The 24,937-nt window shown below is 34.3% G+C and overlaps 1 protein-coding gene across 2 annotated transcripts in view; it reads left to right on the top strand.

Moving 5' to 3' along the window:
- The window catches only part of SPAG16 (sperm associated antigen 16), a 1,016,466-nt gene that overhangs the window by 402,675 nt on the left and 588,854 nt on the right, over positions 1-24,937 (top strand). The gene's annotated exons all lie outside the window — the stretch shown is intronic.

Genomic DNA, 24,937 nt, shown 5'->3' with positions numbered 1-24,937 from the left:
ATAACTTTAAAAAAAAAACAGAGAGAAAGTAACTACTCATTTAGTGTTCTTAAAAAGCTTCTCAAAAGTATTTCAGACCATAATATGAATTTTAAAAAGGTTGGAGAAGTTTAAATGTAAGACAACAGGTACTGAGTGTTAAGCCATTCAAACATTGATTTTAATACCCCGTACTTTTAATTAATATAGAAATTAAAGAGGTGAGGGGAGCCCGGATGGCTCAGTTGGTTGAGCAGCCGACTTCTGCTGAGGTCAAGATCTCACGATTCATGGGTTCAAGCCCTGCATTGGGCTCTCTGCTGACAGCTGGGAGCCTGGAGCCTGCTTCTGATTCTGTGTTTCCCTCTCTCTCTGCCCCTCCCCCACTTGTGTTCTGTCTCTCTCAGTCTCTCAAAAATAAATTTAAAAAAACATTGAAAAAATCATTATTAGAAATTAAAAATGTGAAAATATAATAAATATTTATTATGGAGAAAGTTTATTCCTGTTTATTAAAGATACAGGAGGAATAAGAATGTAGTAAAATTCTGAACAAAGTCAATAAAAGTGCGTGTCTGCAAACACTTTTAAACATTTTATATTTATGTAAGTTTATTTAATCATCACAAGAACTTTATTTATTATTATTTTCCATTTTAAAATCAAGTAACATGTCTTCAAAAACCCACTTTAAATATAAAGACATATAGATTAAAAATAAATGGACCGATATGGGGCGCCTGGGTGGCTTGGTCGGTTAAGCGTCTGACTTCGGCTCAGGTCATGATCTCATGGTCCATGAGTTCGAGCCCCGCATCGGGCTCTGTGCTGACAGCACAGAGCCTGGAGCCTGTTTCAGATTCTGTGTCTCCCTCTCTCTCTGCTCCTCCCCTGTTCATGCTCTGTCTCTCTCTGTCTCAAAAATAAATAAACGTTAAAAAAAAATTTAAAAAAAAATAAATAAAAATAAATGGACTGATAAAATACAACATGCTAGTTCTTTCAAAAGAAAAAAAAATAGCTATATTAATTTCAGACAGAGAAGACTTGAAAATAAGGAAAATTATAAGTGATAAAGAAGAATGTTACATAATGATAAAATAGCCAGTTCTCCAAGAAGATATAACAATTCTTAAAATGCATGTACCTAATAACAAAGCATCAAACTACATGAGGCAAAGACTAATATAACTGCAAGGGAAATTACATGAATCCACTCTGATATTTGGAGATGTCAGGACCCATGTATCAAAAATGGATATATCCAACATGCAGAAATCAGTAAGAACATAGTTGAACACAGCAATACCATTAATCAACTGAATATAATTGGCATCTATAGACTATTTCATCCAACAACAGCAGAATTCACATTTTTGGCAAGCTTACATGGTACATTTATCAGGACAGATAACATTCTAGGTCATAAAATGTATTTTGCAAATTTAAGAGAATAGAGTCATACAATGGTTGCTCTTAGATCACAATGGATTTAAACTACAAATTACTAACAGAAAGACAACTTAACAATTCCAAACTATGTAGGGATTGAGCATTCTACTTCTAAATAACACATTGATCAAAGAAGAAATCTCAAGAGATATTTAAAAAATATTTGGAACTAAATGAAAATGATAACACATTTATCAAAGACTATAAGATGCAACAATAGCAGTACTTAGGGGAAAATATATGCATCAAATTCATATATTAGAAAAGAAGAAAGATCTAAATACTCTAAAAAAATAAAAATAAAAAAAATATCAGTACTCTACATTTCATCTTAAGAAGTTGAAAAAAAGCAAATTAAACCCAAAATGAGCAGAAAAAAAAAATTACAACAGAAATCAGTGAAGTTGAAAACAGGATGCCAATAGAGAAAATAAAAAAAAAAAAAAAACACAAAAAGGTTATTTCTGAAAAATAAATGAAATCAATAAGTTTCTAGTCAAGCTAATAAAAAAAAAGATGATGCAAATTAGTAAGATCAGAAATGAAAGAAAGGATAATCACTACTAAATGAAAGAGGAGTTCCATGGACATTAAAAGGATAATAGAGGAATAGTATGAACCACTCCATGACCACAAATTTGATAACCTAGATAAAGCAGGCCAATTCCTTGAAAGGCACAATCAGCCAAAAAAAAGATACAAGAAATAGACAATCTTAGTAGTCCTATATCTATAAAAAAAAGTGAATTAATAATTAATACCTATCAAAACATAAAGCACCAGGCCCAGATGAGTTCACTGGTGAATTCTGCTAAATACTTGAGGAGGAAATTTTACCAATTCTCTTTCAGAGAAGCAAAGGTGATACTTCTAACTTATTCTGTGGATCCAGCATTACCCTAATACCAAGAACAAAGACATTACAAGAGAGATAACACCAATGACTATCTCTCATAAATATAGATGCAAAAATTCTTGACAAAGTATTAGCAAATCAAATCCAAAAAAGTATACAAAGAATTATACACCATGATCAATAGTATTTATTCCAGGTATGCAAGGCTAGTTCAACATCCAAAACTCAATTAACATAATTATTACATCAATAGACTAAAATAGAAAACATTACACAATCATATCAATAAATGCAGGAAAAGTAATTGACAAAATGCAATACACAATTATGATAAAAACTCTCAGTAAACTAGGAATTAAAGGGAATTTTCTCAACTTGATAAAGAGTCTACAAAAAATCAGGGCACCTGTGTGGCTTAGTCGGTTGAGCGTCCAACTTTGGCTCAGGTCATGAGCTCGTGGTTTGTAAGCTTGAGCCCCATATAGGGCTCTTTGTTGCCAGCTCACAGCCTGGAACCTGCTTCATATTCTGTGTCTCCGCCTTTCTCTGCCTCTCCCTACTCACACTGTGTCTCTCTCTCTCTCTCTCAAAAATAAAATAAATTTTTTTTTAAATTAAAAATAAGAGTCTACAAAAAATCTATAGTTAACATCAGACTTAATGGTCATAAACAAGTTTTTGCACCATGATAAGTCAACATCATACTAGAAGTTCTTGCTAATGAAATAAGGCAAGAAAAAGAAAGAAAAGGTATACATTTTGGGAAAGAAGACATAAAATTCTCTTCGTTCAAAGATAACAAGATCATCTATGTAAAAATCTGAATGAATTGATAAAAACCCACAACTCCTTCTGAAACAAGTAAACCATTATAGCAATATTGAAGGATACAAAATTAATAAACAAAGCCAAATGCTTTACCATATACAATGAATAGGTGGAATTAAAATTAAAAACAATATCATTTACGTAACGAAACTAAACAAAATATTTAGGTATAAATTCTGACGAAATATGTATGTGATCTACATGACAAAACTATAAAACTAATGAATGAAATCAAAGAGGAACTAAACAAACAGGGAGATATATCATGTTCATGGATAGGATTATTAAATCCTAATTTAGTAATCTAAATCTGAATGAAACTAATCCTAAATTGTCAAGATGTCAGTTCTTACCAGTTTGGTACACAGATTCAATGCAATTGCAAAGTCCCAGAAAGTGATTTTATGACTACTAACAAACTGATTCTAAAATAAATATGGAGAGAAAAGAAGCAGAATAGCCAACACATTATTGAAGAAGAGCAAAGTTGGAGGACAGATGCTACCTGACACCATGACTTACTATAGAGCTACTATAGAGCTAATCAAGAGAGTATGGTATTGGTGAAAGAATAATCAAATAGATCAATAGAACAGAATAGAGAGGATAAAAATAGACACCCCCCTTGCCAGAAATAGAGCCAACTGATCTTTGACAAAGGAACCAATGCAATACAATGGGGGAGAGATAGTCTCTTCAACAACAACAACAACAACAACAACAACAAAAATCAAAAGAAAGAAAAAGAATCTGACAGACTTTATGACCTTCACAAATATTAACTCAAAATGGATCATAGACCTAAGTGTAGAATACAAAATGATAAAACTCATAGAAGATAATATAGGACAGGACCTAGATGACCTTGGGTATGGTGATATCTTTTTAGATACAACATCAAAGACACAGTTTATGAAAGAAATAATTGACGAGATGGACTTCGTTAAAATTGTTCCATATCCTGTGTCATCAAGAGAGTGCAAATTAAAATAACAGTGAATGTACTACACACCTATCAGATACAGCCAAAATCCAGAGCACTGACAACATCAAAAGTTGGTGGGGATGTAGAACAGAAACTCTCATACACTGGTGGTGGGAATACAAAATTGTATGGCCACTTGGGAAAACAGTTTGGTGATTTCTTAAAAAAAAATAATATATAAACATACTCTGAAACAAATTATCCAGCAATAACACTCCTTAGTATTTCCCAGAGGAATTGAAATCTTATATCCACATACAGAAAAACCAGCAAACAGTTGCTTATAGCAGCTTTGTCATAATTGTCAAAATGTGGAAGCAAACAAGATGTTCTTTAGTAGGTGAACAGATACATAGGCTGTGGAGCATTCAGACACTGGAATATAAGACATCAGCTGTAAAGTCATTAAGAGAAATGTATCATCAATGCATATTGCTGGGGTGCCTGAGTGGCTCAGTTGGTTAAGCATCCGACTTTGGCCCAGGTCATGATCTCGCGGTTCATGAGTTCAAGCTCTGCATCGGGCTCTCTGCTGACAGCTCAGAGCCTGCAGCCTGCTTCAGATTCTGTGTTTCCCTCTCTCTCTGACCCCATCCCATGCTCTCTCTCTCTCTGTCTCTCTCACTGAAAAAAATGCATATAGCTAAGTGAAAGAAACTGAACTGAAAAAGGCCACATACTGTATGATTCCAACTATCTGACATTTTGGAAAAGACAAAACTATGAAGGCAAAAAGATTAGTGGTTCCCAGGAGTGGGGATGGGGAGAAATGAATAGGAAGAGCACAGAGGAATTTTAGGGCAATGAAAATACTCTGTATGACATTGTAGTAATAATGTATTTAATAATAAATGTAATGTAATATAATGTAATGTAATAGTAACATATATAATCTTGTCCAAACCCATGGAATGTACACTACCAAGAGTGAACCCTAAGTAAATCTTGAACTTTAGGTGATTATGATGAGTCAATATAGGTTCAACTTTGGTTAAAAAAAAAAAAAAAAAAAAGTACCATTCTGGGAGCATCTAGGTGGCTCAGTCAATTAAGCATCTGACTCTTGATTTCAGCTCAGGTCATGACTTCATGGTTTGTGATTTCGAGCCCCACATCGGGCTCTGCCCTGACAGCACAGAACCTGCTTGGAATTCTCTCTCTCTCTCTCTCTCTCTCTCTCTCTCTGTCCCTCTTGTACACTCTCTGTCTAAAAGTAAATAAATAAGGGGGCACCTGGGTGGCTCCGTCAGTTGAGCGTCCGACTTCAGCTCAGGTCATGATCTCACAGTTCGTGGCTTCAAGCCCTGCCTTTGGCTCTGTGCTGACAGCTCAGAGCCTGGAGCCTGTTTCAGATTCTGTGTCTCCCTCTCTCTGACCCTCCCCCGTTCATGCTCTGTCTCTCTCTGTCTCAAAAATAAATAAACGTTAAAAAAAATTTAAAAATAAATAAATAAATAAAAATAAATAAATAAAAAAAGAAGCAAATAAATAAATTTATCCTCCTCAAAAATACAAGAAAGTGAAAATAATTTAGCTTTGTTTGCACCTCTTTTGACTTATATGTTGCTATTGTTGTATATTTAAAATTTTTAATGTTTGTTTATTCCTGAGAGACAGAGCATGGGGAAGGGCAGAGAGAGAGGGAGACACAGAATCCAAAGCAGGTTGTAGGCTCTGAGCTGTCAGCACAGAGCCCGACTTGGGGCTCGAACCCACAAACCACAAGACCATGACCTGAGCCAAAGTTGGTGCTTAACTAAGTCACCCAGGCACCCCTGTTGTATATTTTAATTTTAGCCTATTACTATGATAACCTGACAAGACATTATTATTATTGCTTTATTCAATTAATAGCATTTAGATTTACTCATGTATTTACCATGTCCACTGATCACCTCATATAAAATAGCAAATATCTCTACATATATACTCTTGTTCCTCTTATTTTGGTCTATTTCTTAATTCTATAATGGTTACCAACTTCTAACATGCCACATGACTGTCTTTTTAGAAATTTTTGTTTGTTTGTTGTATCTCTTCTCCCAACTAAAATGTAAATTCTGAATGCAGTGTCTTTTGTCACATATGTTCATCACTTATGTTCATGGATTTGCCCCAAGCATCTGGAACAATTCTTGCCTCAGATAGTGAACACAAATAACATATTTATTGAGTAAAATAATTAATTTATTCTAACATCTCTTATACTCCATCCTGATATCTATATCCTTCTATCCAAAGTGCAACGTTTATAAGTTCCCCTTGTAAAGGTTTGTTTTTGCTTTCTGATTTTTCTTATTTTTATTCTTGAAACATATTTAGCAGCATATAGGATTCAATGTTTTTGTTATTTTATGTTAAAACTATGAAGATGTCAATTCTCGGACATCTGACTTCCATTTTTGCTATTCAGCAGGCAACTCTCAGCCTAAATGTCCCTTCTTTGTGATAATCTGTATCTTATCTCTGGTTACTTTTCATATTTGCTACTCTGCCTTTTCACAGTGTTGTGTTGGTATGAATTTTTTACCTTTTTTTTTTTTTTAGTTTAATAGATTTCTTGAATCCATGAATTGTCTTTCATAAGTTCTGAACAGTTCTCTGCTGTAGTCTCTTCAAATACTATTTCCTTCCCTTTTTTGTAGCTCTTTTTTTAACGCTTCGATTAGATACCTGTTGGATTCCACTCTGGCCTTCATGTATTTTCTCTGCTTCTGCTGACTCATTCCTGCTGGTTCTCCTGGATATTGCCTTGCTTCTTGCATGCTTTTGCTATGAGTTGCCCTTTTTCCTTGGAGAGTTATTTGTGGAAATTCTTGAAGCTAGAATGAATGTGTATTCCTTCAGAAAGGATTTGCTTTTGCTACCTAAAGGGCACCACTTGTCTGAGGGCAGTTTATGCTGAATTCATGGCTACAGGTCTTTTTTTTTTTTATCTGTTCAGTTGATGTGAAATAGGATTGCGCGTGTATGCCAGTGAGAGTTCAAGGATTTGTCTCCCATCTGCTTTACACTGTACCCAGGCATCGTTTCTCAGCCCCATTGGGATTACAGTGAAGGTAGGGTACATTTATTTCTGGGTCACCTGTGCCCTCTCAGAATATAACTCTATTATTAAGAATTTGATTTGCCGCCTTGCTGCTTTCTTTCTCTGTTTCCATTCCAAGGTCATTCCCTACTCCTCTGCTTAGGTAGCCTGTGATAATGTAAGCTTGAGTTTCCCAAGTTTGACAGATATTGCCAAAAAAATAAGCTTCAGTGCTTTGCAAAATTTTCTGAATTTCTGTCTTTACTTTTTTGTCAGGTCTTGGGTGATATATTTATATGCACAAACACAAAATAATATTTCATCAACCTTATGTTGAATAGCTTTCAGCTGGAGAGTCCATCTGGCAACTTAATCCATAGTAGCACTGTTTCACTGTTCTTAGAAAGAATTTCAAATCGATGGGAATATCAGGGATTGTTTAATGAATAACATCTGGGAGAAGTGGTTATCAGAGGTGTGGAGGGACACTTCGGGAGAGAAGGATGGACACCTTTGAGATTTAACTCTAGTTATTTTCCACACTGCGACTAGATACACTTTTTCCAACACTTATTTTTTTTATTTTTTATTTTTTGGTGACTAATAATACCTCGGATAAAATTTTGGCATTCATGGGCTTTTGGGTACAAGTTCATGTTGCTAATGAAACTGTTTTGCCCATTTAAAAAATTTTATAATCCTTTCTCGATTTTGTGTATTGCATGATATAATTAGATCTTTTCCCTCTCAAAGATCAAACATAAATTCACCTTATTTATAACTGTTATGTTTCCACACTCATAACCTCTAGTTTTAACTAATCAGAAGATTACTTTTATGTATTAACTTTTTTTTATTCCAAGGAGTTATCCAGTTGTACAAAGGCAATTTATTAAATACAAATATGTCACTATTTCATATAGCATAAATTAATTTGGTGTATTTGTGACTGTCTATCTTTATATATGTAATTATATCCTAACTATTGTTTAAGTGTTATTTTAATTTTACACATTTAAGTTATATACATATTAATATTTAAGATAAATCTTATCTTTTTCCATAATTATTATATTTACAAATAGTTTTATATTACACCTATATTTTTCATTTCATTATGACTATCCCTTTAGCCCATCGTGATTTATTCAAATGCTGCAGATATAAGAATATTCTATAATAATCATCTGTAAAACGAGACATTCATTCGGTCAGGGGGGAAATTTCTTTTCCTAAAATATCAGAATGGAATAAAAGAAATTATCTGAAATGATAAACTGAGCACATGTATGTACCTTAAACTGAAAGTGAAGTTTTATCATACATATGCTCTGCTTTATATATTCGCTTAGGTAGAGCCAATAAGTTTGATTTCTTTAGGTCTTGATTTCTCAAACAAGTGATTCCTTCTTTGATTCTGACATGAGGGTTACAGATCTTGCCTGGTTGAAATAAACCAATCAACATTTAATTGACTCAGTTGCTCATATGCAGTTTGACCTGTGAACATTGGACATGGAGGAACAAATCTATTGAAATTCTGAGCCCTGGTAATTTCCCTCCTACACATATAGTCATTACTTGAAATGAAATGTGTATTTCTATTACACATCCTATTCAAGCACTCAAATATTCTGGAATATTACGTCTTTTGTGTAAATACCATATGTATAAGTCTATCTGAAATTGAAGAGTTGTGAAATTATTGAGGATAATACTATCTGAAGGCTATTTTATTAATGTGGCACACAAAATCCTTTATCTATAGCATTTAATTCAGCTTATCTGATATTCTAAATTCATACACAATAAAACACATGTTATCTTTCAGTAATATACTATCCTTGAGATGGCTGAACTTTTAACTTCGCTGTCTGTATAAAACTTAACCCTATATAGCAATTAAATTATTCAGATTTACAGATTATTATTAGCAGTGGCCCATGTTTATTGATTTATTATTTTATATTATTTTATAATTTATCAAATCAATTCTTATTTTTTCTTCTGGTGCCCATCATAAAATTACAGCATGGTTTGTATATATTAGATTACAGAACATGGATATGGGAGTCTAAAAGTCCTTTCAGGAACATTTTAGGGGTGCCTGAGTGGCTCAGTCGTTGATTTCAGTGCTGGGATTGAGCCCTGCCTTTGGGTCCCATGCTGCTGAGTGTGGAGCCTGCTTTTCTCTGTCTGTCTCTCCCTCTGCCCTTCCCCCCTCTCTCTCTCCTTCTCTTACTCTAAAAAAAAAAAAAAAAAGAAAGTACAAATAAAAATTTTAAAAAGAATATTTCATAAATAAATTTAAAAAACATACACCTAAATGGAACAATACTTTCTGGTGCATATTTCAGAAGCACTTATACTCAAGTCTGCTTAATGAATAGAACTTGAGTGAACATCTGTTTAGACTCTTATATAAAACATAAGTGGATTTTACTTTCCTTGGGAACATAAATATGCTTTTTTAAAAAATATATATATAAATAAGATCACATTGTTATGAGTTTATATTTCTTTCCTTCTTAAACTATATTTTCTTTTATCAAATTTCTTTAAAATATGAAACATTTGCTAATATGGTTAGCTATTTTACTTGTTCTTTTTTAAAATGCAACCAGAATATATAAAAATAGCTCAGGCCACTGAAAGTTATTAATTTGATACATTTATTGGGTTTATGTTTACCTGTATGATTTATTAACACATAATATAAATTAGAAATGTAACCTGAAAGTAATCATAAAACTTGTTATATGCAATTGTGTGTAATTTTTCATATCCAGATATCCATATATATGCCAAAATTACTGATTGACACATAGATAATCATTTTAATTCCTTCTTAGATATACAACAAAGATAGAGATAGATACAACAAATTTATTACTCAGGGCTTAAGTGAAAATAGTATCCTAGTATCTTTTTGTGTGTGTAAAACTACATTTGACTTATTCTGTGCCTATTAAAAAATTCAGAACAGGGGCGCCTGGGTGGCGCAGTCGGTTAAGCGTCCGACTTCAGCCAGGTCACGATCTCGCGGTCCGTGAGTTCGAGCCCCGCGTCAGGCTCTGGGCTGATGGCTCGGAGCCTGGAGCCTGTTTCCGATTCTGTGTCTCCCTCTCTCTCTGCCCCTCCCCCGTTCATGCTCTGTCTCTCTCTGTCCCAAAAATAAAATAAAAAATGTTAAAAAAAAAAAAAAATTCAGAACAATTTTAATTGCTGCACTAACTTTCCTCTTTGTTCCTCCCCACCATTTTCCCCCTTCTACTATATCTCTGGTTATTTGATATTTTTGTACATTTTCCCAGTTAATATATTCTGGCAGCATAAATGGAGTTTGATGGTCTCATTGTCAGTTATCCAAATAAGTTTTCCTATCCCTGCTGTATGAGTCTGTGCTTGGCATGGGAGATGTTCTAGGATCTGAGTTAGGGTTGGGGGTGGAGGGGGCGCAGCGCAACAGGTAAATGATAGCACCCAGGTAAAACTAGCACTAAAAACTTGTCTCCATATGTCTGGACCATTATCTGAAATCAGTTTATGATTTATCTTTTCTTAAAATTAGATAGAAAATAATTATGTTTTATATTATCAATTTAAATGTAGAAATGTATTAGATATAAACTTAGCTGAACATGTTGGCTAATAGCTACTGCTCTTGGTAAAAATATCCTTGTTTATTGAATCTTAACTTGATATTATTTTTATAAATTTTATTTTATTTGTTCCCCTGTTTTCCGTTTTATAATTTCTTTACTTGAACTCTAAGAATTATGTTCAAGCCTGAGTTTTCTCTTGGCCAGTTCTCCTCCTGACCAATTTTACCTATTTCAGTACACACTGTGATATGGGAACGTGTGTAGATATTCAGTAAATGTGTTTTACTCTGTAGCAGAATCCACAACTTATCAGCAAAACCTTGGTTGAGATATTTTTAGTCTTAGTTTCACTCATCAACTCTTCTTGCCCCCTTAGATTGTATCCTGGGACCTGGCAATACTCCTGTATTTTGTGTTACAGTGTGCCAAGTAGAATATTGTATCCTAGAAACAACAGCTACATTGACTAGTACGGATCAAAAATAATAATTAATTTTTGTTCTAAGGTGTACTGGCAGGACAAGTGTTCAAACAAACGTGAGTTGTTAATGTGGTGAACAGAGAAGATACTATAAAAAGACTTTATAAAGGTTAACATCACTAAACACATTTCCCCTAACAAGATTAGTAATGCCAGCTGTCTGCAGAGAGACAATTTAACTTCAATTTCAACATTCTATAAAACACTGAATAAAAAAACAATAACAGTTAAATTCAATTGAAATGTATCATAATTACAAATGAAGAAATTAAAGCATACCTTCATGTTACCTGCTGTGTTGGCATTTCATAGGATTTTTTCATGATTCCTCCAGATATTTGTGATTATACAAGGTATTTACATTCTTTTGCAAGGCAATTTTAATATATATGTATATTGATTATTATATATATATTATATATCAGTATTATAAAAGTAGAACATACATTCAGATAAGGGATTTTATTTTCTTATGATATTAACTTTCAAGAATGCTGAAGTCCCAGTAATTACAGGTAAGGAAGAGATGGAAAAGTGGGGACAGATGGATCCAGAGTCAGATACCTTGCATAGCTCTAGGACTAGTCCTGTAGGGAGTGACAGTAATACAGATGACAATGTCCAATGTGGCAGCAGTTTCCTCCAGGGCAAGTCAGGATACTTGTGGATGGATTAGTGCCAACATTTATCATTATAGATGGTGCGAATGACTTGGATTTGACTAGAGACATGAAGGTATTTGTGTCTTAGGGTGAAGGGGATGGCAGAATATGTCTAGCTTATCAGGAACCAGGAAAATGTTCCATCTTTATCAAGGAGATAGACTGTAATCAAGGAACAAAAGCATAAATCCAGTTGCATATTTAGGAAGCCATGGCATAGGTCAGAAGAATAGACTGCAGCTCACAGGCTGCAGGCACAGTGGTGTCTTAGTGTTTATCAAAATATTATCTGTTATGATTCTCTGGAGTTCTGGCTGAAAATTGAAATACTTTTCTTGTTCCAGTTGTTAGGCCTGAGATAGGATCCAATAATCTGTATTAAACTCCCTAGGAGATGTTTGTAAGTCTTAAAATTTAGAAACACATCTATAAGCATACTAGATACCGGACTTATGACAAGAAGACAGATCCTAGACCTTTCATTTCACTTGGTCACTCCCCTTCACCTAAGTATTGAGGCCAGTCTTCCTAATCCACTGTAGCCTGGTCCCTGTGGGCAAAGGAGTGCAAAGACTTTGCCTGTCGTTTGAAAGCCTTGAGGGGAGTTAGAAAAGAATGGCACTGAGAAAGGATTGTCCATCTTTACTTTGTTTTCTATACTAATTTAAATATGGCAATAACACATGCAATCTCATTTTACCTTTATCGTATTCCATTATGCTTTCCATGACAAGTATTTAAATATTATGTCTAATGGGTATAGCTTCATAATCAATGTAAAACAATGTATGAGCATATTAAATGTATCACAGTTTATGAGATCTAACTTCCCTTTGTTACCTTCATGGATATGAAAAATCTATGCCGTTTCTTTAATAAATATGAGCGTTAGACTGGTCTTAAATTAGTCAAAAATAAGTCCTAAATATAATGTTGAAATAAAATAAAAATAAAGTTTCACAGTTCAACGACTAGTTTTTTTTCATTCCTCTGATGAATACAAAAAGCCTGTTAGTTGGAGTCAAATCATCTGAAGTGTGCTTAGCTGCATTAAACTCCAGAGGATTTAGGAGATGTTAAGAAATGTGATTTTGATTTCACCTGCTGACTTTTTGAAGGCAACTTATTATAAGAAACAGTTGATAGTGATATCATGCTGTTGGCACTTGAGCTTTCTGCTGGAGGTTATAATCCAGTCTTTGCAAGCCTGTAATTACTATTTCCTAATAATTCTAGGTTTTCAGTGTTACATCTGGATATGTCTAAAAGGTATTGAGAAGTAATACATAAACAGGCATAGTGATCAAATGATAAAAACAATTTTTGCATCAATAATGTTAAATTTGTTTTTCTGATGAAATAATGGCCTGCCATCAGTAGGTTAAGTTTTGTTTTTGTATGTTTTTGTTGTTATTGTTTACATAGTTGCCAAATTTATTAACCTTTCAAACAGAAGGATGTTTTATTCCAGTGTTATATATGTATGCCTCATAGTTTCGAGAAAGAAGTAAAAGATTGTGAAATTTATTTATTTATTATTTATTTTTTTAAGTTTATTTGTTTATTTTGAGAGAGAAAGAGACAGCGTGGGTGAGGGGGGGGGGTGAAGCAGAGAGAGAGGGGGGGAGGGAGAGAATCCTAAGCAGGCTTTGCACTCCCAGCACAGAGGCTGACGTGGGGCTCTCATGAACCATAAGATCTAGACCTGAACTGAAACCAAGAGTAGAATGCTCAACCGACTGAGCCACCCAGATGCCCCAAGATTGAGAAATTTTAAATTAAAATTTAAATGTCCCTGGTTATTTGAGGTAAATATTCTAAAATCATTTTCTATTGACAGTATTTCGTATGGAAAATATGGAAAGCATAACATCTATGTAATGGAATGTGGAAAAAAATTGTTTGTTCTGCAAAAAAACCTCCTGATAGAGTCACCATTTCTCCTATGAAATACATAAAAAAGTGATCCACTAAACATAAATATTCCAAATACAAAGTTCAGTTCTGAATATATGAAAATATATTTTGCAGAGTACCTTATTTTGTGAAAGAGAAAGAAACCTTTAAAAAAGTCATTTCATTTTATTGTGTTACAGACATTATATACTAGGCACAAGGGATACAGTTGTGATGAAGACAAAGGGTTTGCTCTTGAAGACAATATATTCTGATGGGGAAGGTAGAAAGTGAATGAGTGAACAACAATTCCAGGCTGATATGTATGATGATGACTTGGATGATAGTTGTCATGGTGGTGATTATGGATGGTGGGCTTTAATAGAGATTTTAAAGACATGCCTGATTACATTGCATGTGGTATGCAACTAATAGAGAAGAATCTATAATAACTCTTATATTTTGAACCCAATATATTGAACTTCTATGACCAAATCATTCAGATACATAAGACAAAATAGCATAATCTAAGAACAGAAAAAGACTTTCATGGTCCATTTGGACAAATCTATCTGTCTCTCTGTCTCTGCTTTTCTCTCTCTCTCTCTCTCTCTCTCTCTCTCTCTCTCCATATCTATGTCTAATGAAATAGCTTGAAAATATGTCCCAAACCATACAACTAACTAGCTCACCAAGTTAGGGCTGCATACTAGATCCAGGGACCCCTGACATCAGTGTTTTTAGGTATCAGTAAGTGTAATTATGACAACCCAAAAGGCTGGGAACCTTCCCAGGGAGGAGTTCAAATATTCAAACACAAGTAATTTCAACAACATGATGGATGTAGAAAGTCTAATTTGTACCCAGGAGAATGTTTAGACTAATTGAGCAAGACCTTCAGGGTACTGTCAGTGTGGATTTGCCACCTGAAGACTAACTTTTGCAACTCTGTTGCCACCCCACTGCACTAATTGGGTGCCAGAAGATGTCAATAGATTATAGGATATCTCAGAGTGGGAGCACCAAATAGTTAATACATATCAGATTAATTATAATATGATGGCCTAGGCTATATGTATATGTGAATATGCATGTGTATCATGAAAACATGCATCAGAATATTTTTTTAAGGAGAGAAAGTAAATAAAGTCTTGACACTCATGGACTGTAATGACTATTATTTTTAAGTCCACATCTCATTGATGACATCAAATAGGTTGGTAGTGGCCAGCTTTCATTAAGAAGCATTCTTGAATGCTTGGAAACTTCATGTGATTACCTTTATAGAGGAAAGAGAGGGTAAAGAAATGAAATGGAAATTTGGAATAGAACTCCAGCTGTAATGAAGTATGATCATGTGGAAAAGAGCACTGTACTTACAATGCAAAGATCTGGATTTAAGATTTGCTTTGTTCCTTAGGAGTTATTTTACCTGGGACAAACTACTTAAGTTCACGGACTCTTTCAGGGCTATTGTGAGAATCAGATGAAATAAACTTTACATCAGGGATTCTTAATCTGAGAAGCACTGACCTCTAAATGTATACACCTGGGAAGCTGCAAGTCTATGAACCAACTGGAATCGGATCCAAATGTTAAGGGTGTGGATTCATTTCCCTCTTCACAGCCTCAAATAGACCTCTATGATACTCTAAAAAAAAAAAAAAAAAAACAAACAAACCAGAATCGTTGCTCCTATGTGTTATATACTTCCCCTCTTTACCTAACTTTTCCACTTCTTTGTTCCTCAGGGGTATTTTTTCTTTTCTATTCTTTGAGACCAGAACACAAGAGATTGCTTAGAATTGTTTCTTTTTTTAATTTGTTTTGTTGCCCCACTTTGCAGTATTTACATTGGTATGTGTGGCACATTCAGGGAAAAAAAGAAAGGAATATTTTCAAGTTGTCAGTTACTGGCTATGAAAATAATCTGCAAAAGACAATATATTGACAGTGAGCTAGAATGTAACCTTAGACATTTTGCAACCTAGTAGATGATATAGTGTATTCCAAATACTGTTTTCCAACTCTGAGAAATAGAGAACCTTGAGATGAAATAATTCTAGGAACTTCTTTTATTTATAGAGCTAAATTGTTTCATTTTCAGGGTTGGCCTCTCTCTGAATTCAGTTCTGGTGTTACTACCTTGAATGAAAGCAAAATATTTGAAACTGTTGAGAGGAAATTGGATTATTCCACCAAATCTAACATTTACCAAAAGAACATAGAAAATTTGTAAAATTATGAATATAGATGATAAATGATAATATATTTACTACTAAGCATTACATAACATACTTAATATTTAAATAAATGTATTACCATTTAAAAGTTATTTATAGCTTTTACATTTTAATATTTCTTTTTTCAAAGAATACTCATTCTGAGAAAAACAAATTTTTAAGAACAAAGTCCTGGGAGAACATAATGACAATTATAAATGTTCAACTTGGACAAAGGTCACTGTTCCCCCATTGTTTTAAATGCCTCTCTCTTACCATTCCAGACTGTTTCCTCTTACTGTCATTAAAACAGAGGGAAAGCAAGCAACAAACAAGTCAACAAAATACAAAAATAAAAAAAGTAAAACAGAAACATCACTGATTATTTGATCAGTTTAGAAGAATGGAGGAGAAAAAATTGGCAGATTCCCAGTTAGGGAATCCCTTTATACCCCTCTGATATTATATATATGTATTATTCTTTACCTGACTCTACTATCTCAAATATCTCCAACGTATACTCATCCCCCCACCTCCGCTAAACATCTTCTCTTAAAACTACAAGCCCCCTTATTGAAGAGGGCACTTGTTGCGATGAGCACTGGGTGTTGTATGTATGTAGCCAACTTGACAATAAATTATATTAAAAAAATACAAACCTCCTTGAAATGGAGATTTTAACAGAGCTGTGGAAACTTCCAGTTCATTTAGAAGAATTACTTTGTTTGTAACGTTGAAATGGTAGGGGAGTTCTGGTTTTGGTGGTGATAGAGGTCTGACTGTGTTGGAAGTTAATGCTTTTGTAGTTGGAGCTGTTACAGAGATAGAGCAACTTGAAATATGAAGCTATATAGATAGATTTAGGAGAGTAGGGTCAGGGAAAGAGAGATATCAAGCAATGGGAAAGTGTTATTCAGTAAATGGGAACAAAGCAAAGTCAACTTTGAGTGATTGTAAAATTTGCATGGAATTGACTTTGGATTGGAGAGAATACGGTAATGTCTGCTAACTTCTCCAGATCCTAGGAACCCTGTCTAGTGGCCTCATCACTATATATCAGCTGTCTTGGGGGTTGTGTGTGTACTTCTGTGTGCAGGGCTCTGAAAAGCAAACTGACTCTCACATGGACCTTTAAAGAAGCCCACTTGTTGTATGATTCCATGTACACAAAATGTCTGTAATAGGCAAGTCCAAAGAGACAATGTGGAGTTAGTAGGTAGTAGGGGTGGGGTGGGGTGAGGAACAGGGATGGTGTGGGAGAGCAGGAAGTGCCTGCTAACACTATGGGTTTATTTTTCAGGTGATGGATATGTTCTAGAGTTAGTGATGATATTCACAACCTTGTGAATATACCAGAAACCACTGCATTGTACATTTTTAAATAGTGAATTTATGTAAATTATATTTCAGTATAAAGAAACCTAGTCAAAGGTTGGGAACTCTGTCGTGATCTCTGTCAGGAGCTCAGCTCAGCTGGGGAGAGTGGATTGAGCTGTCAGGTTCAGGCAATTAAAGCAATAAGCCAAAATGAGAGTCAAGCCTTTAATCACTTACTGCTGTGGAATAAGCAAGAGGCTAAAACCAGAGAAAATGCTGACTCCTCCTCTTCCATTTTCCCCCTTTTGAGGGTCAGATTAACACATACTTGGGGATCATCTCATTGTTGAGGGAGTCCTGAACACAAGGCTTCAGCAGTTTTATGGACCCCTGGATGGGGTTAGGGAGGGCGAGTGGGGAGGGCTAGGGGTGGAGAAGTAAAGTACAGGATACTGAATCAGAGTGGGGAAAAGTATCTCCATGGCCCCATCTCCAGCCCCTCCCCACCTAATAAGGCGGTCTCAACACAGCTGCCTTGGAAGACCTCAGAGTAAGGACTCAGATAAAGAGACCTAGGAAAGAAGGTATGTGGCTATGAATGCAGAGATGCAAAAGGCATAGTCGGCCAGGGGGGCCTGAGGTCTTGACTACAGCTCGCATTACAGAGGCTGCAATGCACTGGGTACCAAGTCTGGTGTGGGAGTATAGCTTTCTTCTGTGAGGCCCACCAGATGCAGCCTTACTAACTGCCTGCAGTCAGCCCTGAAAAAATCACATGTAAGTTTTGAACGGGGAGTCAGACTCCATAATCTCTGAATTATGAGTTGTTTTGTGGACACAGCAAAACAACAACTCATTTGATGGTGTCCTAATTTAGGATAGTGGCCATGATAATAGAGAACGGTATTTTTATCATTCCTTACATTATTTGCTGCATTAGGTTGCAAGTATGTTATCCTCTCTTAGAGGGGGAAAAAAAACCTTTATTATCTTCAAGGTGGTAAATTCATTTATTCAATGTTGGGCTTCCTTTTACCTTCAATAATTTAAGTTGTTTATGCACTACATGTTCTATTATCAAAGTATTAATTTTTATCCTATAATTATCAATTGATATTTAATATATACCCATGCAATGCCTGAGGGTATTCAATAATGAATGGTCTCTTTAGAGTGAGGAATGAAAATTGATGATGTAAATAGGCATACTAAAAAGAAAATTAAGAAAACAACACACTGCACAAAGACTTAGATAGAAGATAAAGATTTTTAGATATCTTTTAGATAATTAAAGCAGGATTCTTAAGGTATTACAGATATTTGTCTGCTTTCTCCATTGGAATAAGTAAAATGAACGTAAATCAAATTAATGCAATATTTTTAAACAATTATGAGCACAACAGTAAGATGGCTGTTAACTGATAAAATGGCCAGGAAGTAAACACCATCTCTACCCTCCTTGGGCTTATAAACTACCAGGGGGTATTTACAGACATGCATGTAAAATATGTATGTATATAACATGAATATAAAATATTACAATGTATTGTAATAAATGCTTTGATGAGGGAAATGTAGTTTGGTAAAGGGATGCACTGACATAGCCCTTAACTAAGTTTTGCAAGGGTGAGGGAGTTGGGCTGCCTTTAAGGGATGGCTACCTGGATAAAGTAAGATCTTATCCCCATTGTAAGTAATTAAAATAGAAAAGGAAGGAATGAAAAGCTAAGAGCAGCTAATGAAAAGGAAAGAACATGTACCAACACCCACACAATGTGAAGTGTTATCTGGGATCTGAATGGAGTGTAGTATGACTTGAGCAGGGAGTTATTAGGTAAGAGATTGGTGAGAGCAAGTGCTGGAAAAAGAGGTGAAGACTGAATAAAAAGGACTTTCTAATATAGATTAGAGAAGAGAAGAGCAATTGAATGTCATTAAACAGGGTGATGACATAATCAGATTTACATTTCACAAAGAGTCTTTGTGATCTCAATGCCAAGAACAGATTGGAAATGAGCAAGAAAAGACAGAAAAGTTATTTTGAAAGCTCTGGCATTAATTCTGGATATATGATGGTGTCCTAATTTAGGATAGTGGCCGTGATAAATAGAGAATGGTATATGGATAGAAAAAATTACTATTTAAAATATATGGGGAAAGTGATTGTCTATGAAAAAATGGGGACAGGGTATATACATTACTAGTTTGAACAACTGGATGGACAGTGGTGCAATTTATTCAAAAAGGGAACACAAAAGAGGCCTAGGACAATAACAGTACATTTTAGGTATGTTTAATTTATAATATATATGAGAAATCCAATTGGAACTATCCAGTGATCCATTGTGTGTGTGTGTGTGTGTGTGTGTGTGTGTGTGTGTGTGTGTGGAGAGAGATCTAAGTTGTGGCTGTAGATTTGGAAATCATTAGTCTATTAGTGGTAAGAAATGTATGGCAATGGATACAGCTATGTGGAACAAATAAACATCAGAGAAGAATGCCTACAACAGCAACAAGATGAATAGAAACTTTAACAGAAGAGAGTAAAGAGGAGGCAATAAAATAGAGAGTAGGAAAGGGTCATAGAGGTTAGAAGGGAAACCAGAAAAATTGTGTCATGAAATTCAAAGATGATTACAAAAAGCAAGTAGTCAATGATATTAGAAATAGGTCAGAAGTCAGATAGGAAAAGAATTGGAAAGGAACCAATTCACTGAGCATCAAGGTCATTGGTAGCCTGGACAAGAGCACTTTCAGTAAGATACTGGGACTAAATCCAAACATTACTGAATTGAACAAGGAATGAGAGTGAGTAAAGTCAACTCTAAAGAAGTGAAACGGTGAAGGGTTTCGAGATATATTTGTCAATTTTGTATGGCCAATCCTACCTTGAGGAGCTCATTCTCCTTTTACATCTCAGTAGGCTGTATGATTCTCCTTCTATTAAAGTGAAAACTACCATAGAAGCTGAAGGTGCCATATCCTAAAGTCATTTGCAATGGAATGTAGATATGAGATGCTCAACTAGACTGAATTGAGGGCTGTTGATAAAAGAGTATCTTTTCTGGCAGTGCACTGGTGACAGCAGATAGGGGATGTATCAGAGTGAGAAGTGAAAGCTGTGGACTCATTCTCAGTAGCAGAAAGGATCTATGACATGAAGAGGGTCTGTATCTGAGTTATCTGGTAGGATTCTGAATATAGTTCTGAATTCATAATCTCCCTTGGTTCCTGCTGGTTTTCCCAGCCTAGCTCTCCAAGCTTCCTGGAAATAGCTAACTACCATTTAAAGGCTAACTATCTTTTAAATATAATTTTATCTGTTTTATTAAAAGTCAGTTTACATTGCTTCCACTTAAGAATTCTGGCTTAAATACAATTTTAGGGGGTATAATTATTTACATAAAATGAAACGCACAGATTAAGTATACAGTGTGATTGGCTTTGACAAATTTATACAAACAAGAGACCCCTATAGAAAACATACAACATTTCTACCAACCACAAAGTAGACCATGTTGACCAACCCCCCCCAAACCTGCCTGAAGCAACCAGCATCTGATTTTTATTAACATAGTTTTGTCTGTTCTAAAGCTTCATATAAATAGAAATATACAATATGTATTCTTTTGTGCCTGGCTTCTTTAACTTAGCATAATGTTTTAAAGATTCATCTGTTATTAGAGCTTTTATCAGTGTTCTTGTTATTATGGAGTTTATTTCAGTATATTATTATAGCATAGTTTATTAATCTATATACCTATTGATGGACAACTGAGCTTTTTCTGGTTTGAGGTTATTATGAATAAAACTACTGTGGAGGCACCTGGTTGGCTTGGTCGGTAAAGCAGCGATTCTTGATTTCAGCCAGGTGATGATCTCATAGTTCATGAGTTGGAGCCCTGCATTGGGCTCTGCACTGACAGTGCAGAGCCTGCTAGGGAGTCTGTCTGTCTGTCTGTCTCTCTCTCTCTCTCTCTCAAAAATAAATAAATGAATTTTAAGGAAAAACTGCTGTGAACATTCTTATACGTGGTATTTTTACTGTTTTTTTCCTTTGTAGACATGGCATTTCCATTATCTATTTATGGTATAGAAGTAGAATTGCTGAGTATCAGGGTAGATGTATATTTAACTTATAAAGAAACTGAGAAGCAGTTTTTCAAACTTGTATGATTCTTCATTCCCATCAGTAATGGATGAAAGGTCCAGTTGCTCCAAATCCTTGAAAATGTTGAAATTGTCATTTTTGTTAATTTTAGCTTTTGTTGTGGATATGAAGTAGAATATCATTGTAGTTCCAATTTGCATTTAAATGAGGATTAGTAATGATACTTGTTCATGTGTTTACTTCATATTCATTCATCTATTTTTTAAAAATTTTAATGTCTATTTTTATTATTTTTTTGAGAGTGAGACAGAGTGCAAGTGGGGGAGGGGCAGAGAGAGAGAGACACACACACATAATCTGAACTAGGCTCCAGGCTCTGAGCTGTCAGCACAGAAGCTGACGCGGGGCTCGAACTCACAGACCACGAGATCATGACCTGAGCCAAAGTCAGACGCTCAACTGACTGAGCCACCCAGGCGCCCCTAAATGTTTTTATTTTTTATGAAGTCTAATTTATCATTTTTTTTCTTCTGTGGTTAGTACCTTTTGTATCTCATGTAACAAATAATTTCCCAACCTGAGATCATAAAGATTTTCTCCTGTGTGTATACCCAGAAGTTTTATAATTTTGGCTTTTATATTTAGGTTGATGGTTCATTTCAAGTTCATTTTGTGTTTCAGATAATTAGTTGAGGTTCATATTTTTGCCATATAAAACCAAAAGATCACTTGTTCAGCACTGGGAAAGACTTTCTCTCCTTCATGGAACTGTTTAAATATTCTTATTGAAGACCATCTGACTATATGCATGGAAATATTTCTGATCCATTGATGTGTGTCTTGGTAAAAGGATCTACTAACATATTTCTGATTTGTGTAGCTTTCATAGTAAGCCTTGATGTCGCATAGATTAAATCCTCCATTTTTCCCTCTCCTTTTCAAAACTGTTTTGACTATTTGAGCGCCTTTGGATTTCTGTGTAAATTTTAGAATCAACTTGTTAATTTCTATTAAGTAAGAAAAGCCTACTGATATTTTGATTAGAATTAAGTTGAATCTATATACAACTTGAGGAAAGTTGACATTTTAGAAATATGTCTTCTAACCCATGGACATGATACATATTTACCTTTATTTTTTGATGTCTTCTTCAATTATTCTCAGTATATTTCCATAGTTTCATTGTGGTGGTTTTGCACATCTGTCATTAAATTTATGCTTATTAATTTTTTGATGCTCATTTTTGGATTAAATTTTTCATTTTACTTTTTCAGTTTTTTGTTGGCAGTATATAGAAATACACTGACCTTTGTTAGTGACTTTGTATAGAGTTCTGATAAATTTTTCATTAATTCTAACTCTTTGGAATAATTTCTTAGAATGTCCTATGTGTATAATATTGCCATCTGCAAATACAGACAGATTTATCCTTCCTTTCAAGTTTTTATGACTTTTATTTCTTTTTCTTGAATTCATGTTTTGGCTAGAAATTCCAGGACTATTTTTAAAATATGAATTATGTTATATGCTTCTTCTTCATCTTCTGTAGTGATCATATGAAATCACCTTGTTCTTTTAATTAAATGAATTACATTGATATCATATAAAAATCTAAACTTGCACTAGTAGATAATTTTACTTGGTTATCATGTATTTATTATACTTTTTACATTGCTGATTTAACTTGCTGATATTTTGCTGATCTTTTAGCAAAATATTTTGTGTCCATGTTCATGAGGGATATTGGTCTCAAATTTTCTTCTCGTGATATTTTTGGTTTTGATATCCGGGTTATATGACTTCATAAAATGAGGTAGGAACTATTTCTTTCTCTTGTATTTCTTGAAAGAGTTTGTATTACATTAGTAATATAATATTTTGAGAAGTTTGATATAATTTATCACTGAAGCCATCTGGGCCTAGGGTTTTCTTTGGGGATGTGTGTGTGTGTGTGTGTGTGTGTGTGTGTGTGTGTGTGTTGGAGTGTAATGAAATATAGTAAAATTCACTTTTTCAATGAATTCAATGAGTTGTGACAACCACAATCAAGATAAAGAGCATTTCAACATTTCCAAATATTTTCTTGGAGCCATTGGTAGTCAGTCCCCTCCCACATACCTCTGCTTCTAAAATATACAGATCTAATAGCTCTATACACATTTATTTTTTATTTTCCTGAATGTTCTAAGGGGAATCACATAGTTGTAGTTTTTGCATCTAGCTTCTTTCACTTGGCATAAGTATTTTTAGATTCATTCAGATTGCTGCATGTATAATAGTTTATTCTTTTTTACTGTTGAGCGGAATGTCATTACAAATCACTAATAATTTTTGTAGTTGATGGATATTTGGTTTGTTCCAATGTGGGGATATTATTAATAAAGTTAATATAAACACTTGTTTAAATCTCTGTTTGGAGATATCTTTTTAGTTTAATTTGTGTATGCACCTTGGAGTATGATTGCTAGGTCATGTAGTAAGTGTGTTTGACTCCATAATAAATTGCCAAACTGACTTTTAGAGTGACTATATAATTTTTTATTCCTACCAGGAATATATGAGATTTTCATTTGCTCAGTATCCTTATCATTCAGTACATGATATTGTCAAGTTAAAAAGAAAAAAAACCTTAGTCATTCTTGAGGATGTGTAGCAGTATCTTATTTTTGTTTTAACTTGCATATGTTTGTTTTTATTTGACTAATAACATTGAGCTTTTTTGTGGTTTTTGATTTTTTTTGCATATATCTTTGATTTAAGTGTTCTAAACTTATGCCTATTTTTATTGAGCTGTTTGCCTTTTATTATTAAGGTAAAATTATTTCTATATTTTGAAAACAAGTTCTCTAATATGTGTTTCCTCTTTACATTTTCTCAATGGTATATATATTTTTAAAAGTCTTTAATTTTGACAAAATAAAATTTATCCAATTTTTCTTTTATGGCTTGTGTTTTGGAATTCTGTCTAAAAATAATTTTCCTAACTTCAGCCACAAAGATATTCTCCTTTGGTTTCTTCAGTAATTCTTATAGTTGTGTGGGGTACCTGGGTGGCACAGTTGGTTGAGCATCCAACTCTTGATTTTGGCTCAGGGTTATGGGATTGAGCCCTGAATCAGGCTCCACACTGAGCATGGAGCCTGCTTGGGATTCTCTCTCCCTCCCTCTGTCTCTGACCCCTGCTCACACTCTCTCCCTCTCTAAAATACAATCAATCAATCAATAAATAAATAAATAATTGTAGGTTTATTTTTAGATCTATGATCCTTTTTACTTTAATTTTTATATAGTACTACATAAGGGTAGAGGTACATACACATAAGATTATAATGTCTTGAATAATTGCCCTTTTTTGTCATATGTAATGTTTCTGTTTATATCTGGTAATATTCTTTGTTCTAGAGTCAATTTTGTGTGGATATTACAACAGTCACATAACTTTTTTTTTTTTTTAATTAGTGTTTGTATGGTATATATTCTTGTATTTCAGTTTGGAGGATTTCTGTGACCCAATT

The sequence above is a fragment of the Panthera onca genome, chromosome C1 (assembly GCF_046562875.1).
Source record: "Panthera onca isolate mPanOnc1 chromosome C1, mPanOnc1 haplotype 2, whole genome shotgun sequence".
Lineage (NCBI taxonomy): Eukaryota > Metazoa > Chordata > Mammalia > Carnivora > Felidae > Panthera > Panthera onca.
Note: the sequence above shows the minus strand (reverse complement) of the source record. Positions and strands in the feature narration are given on the sequence as shown.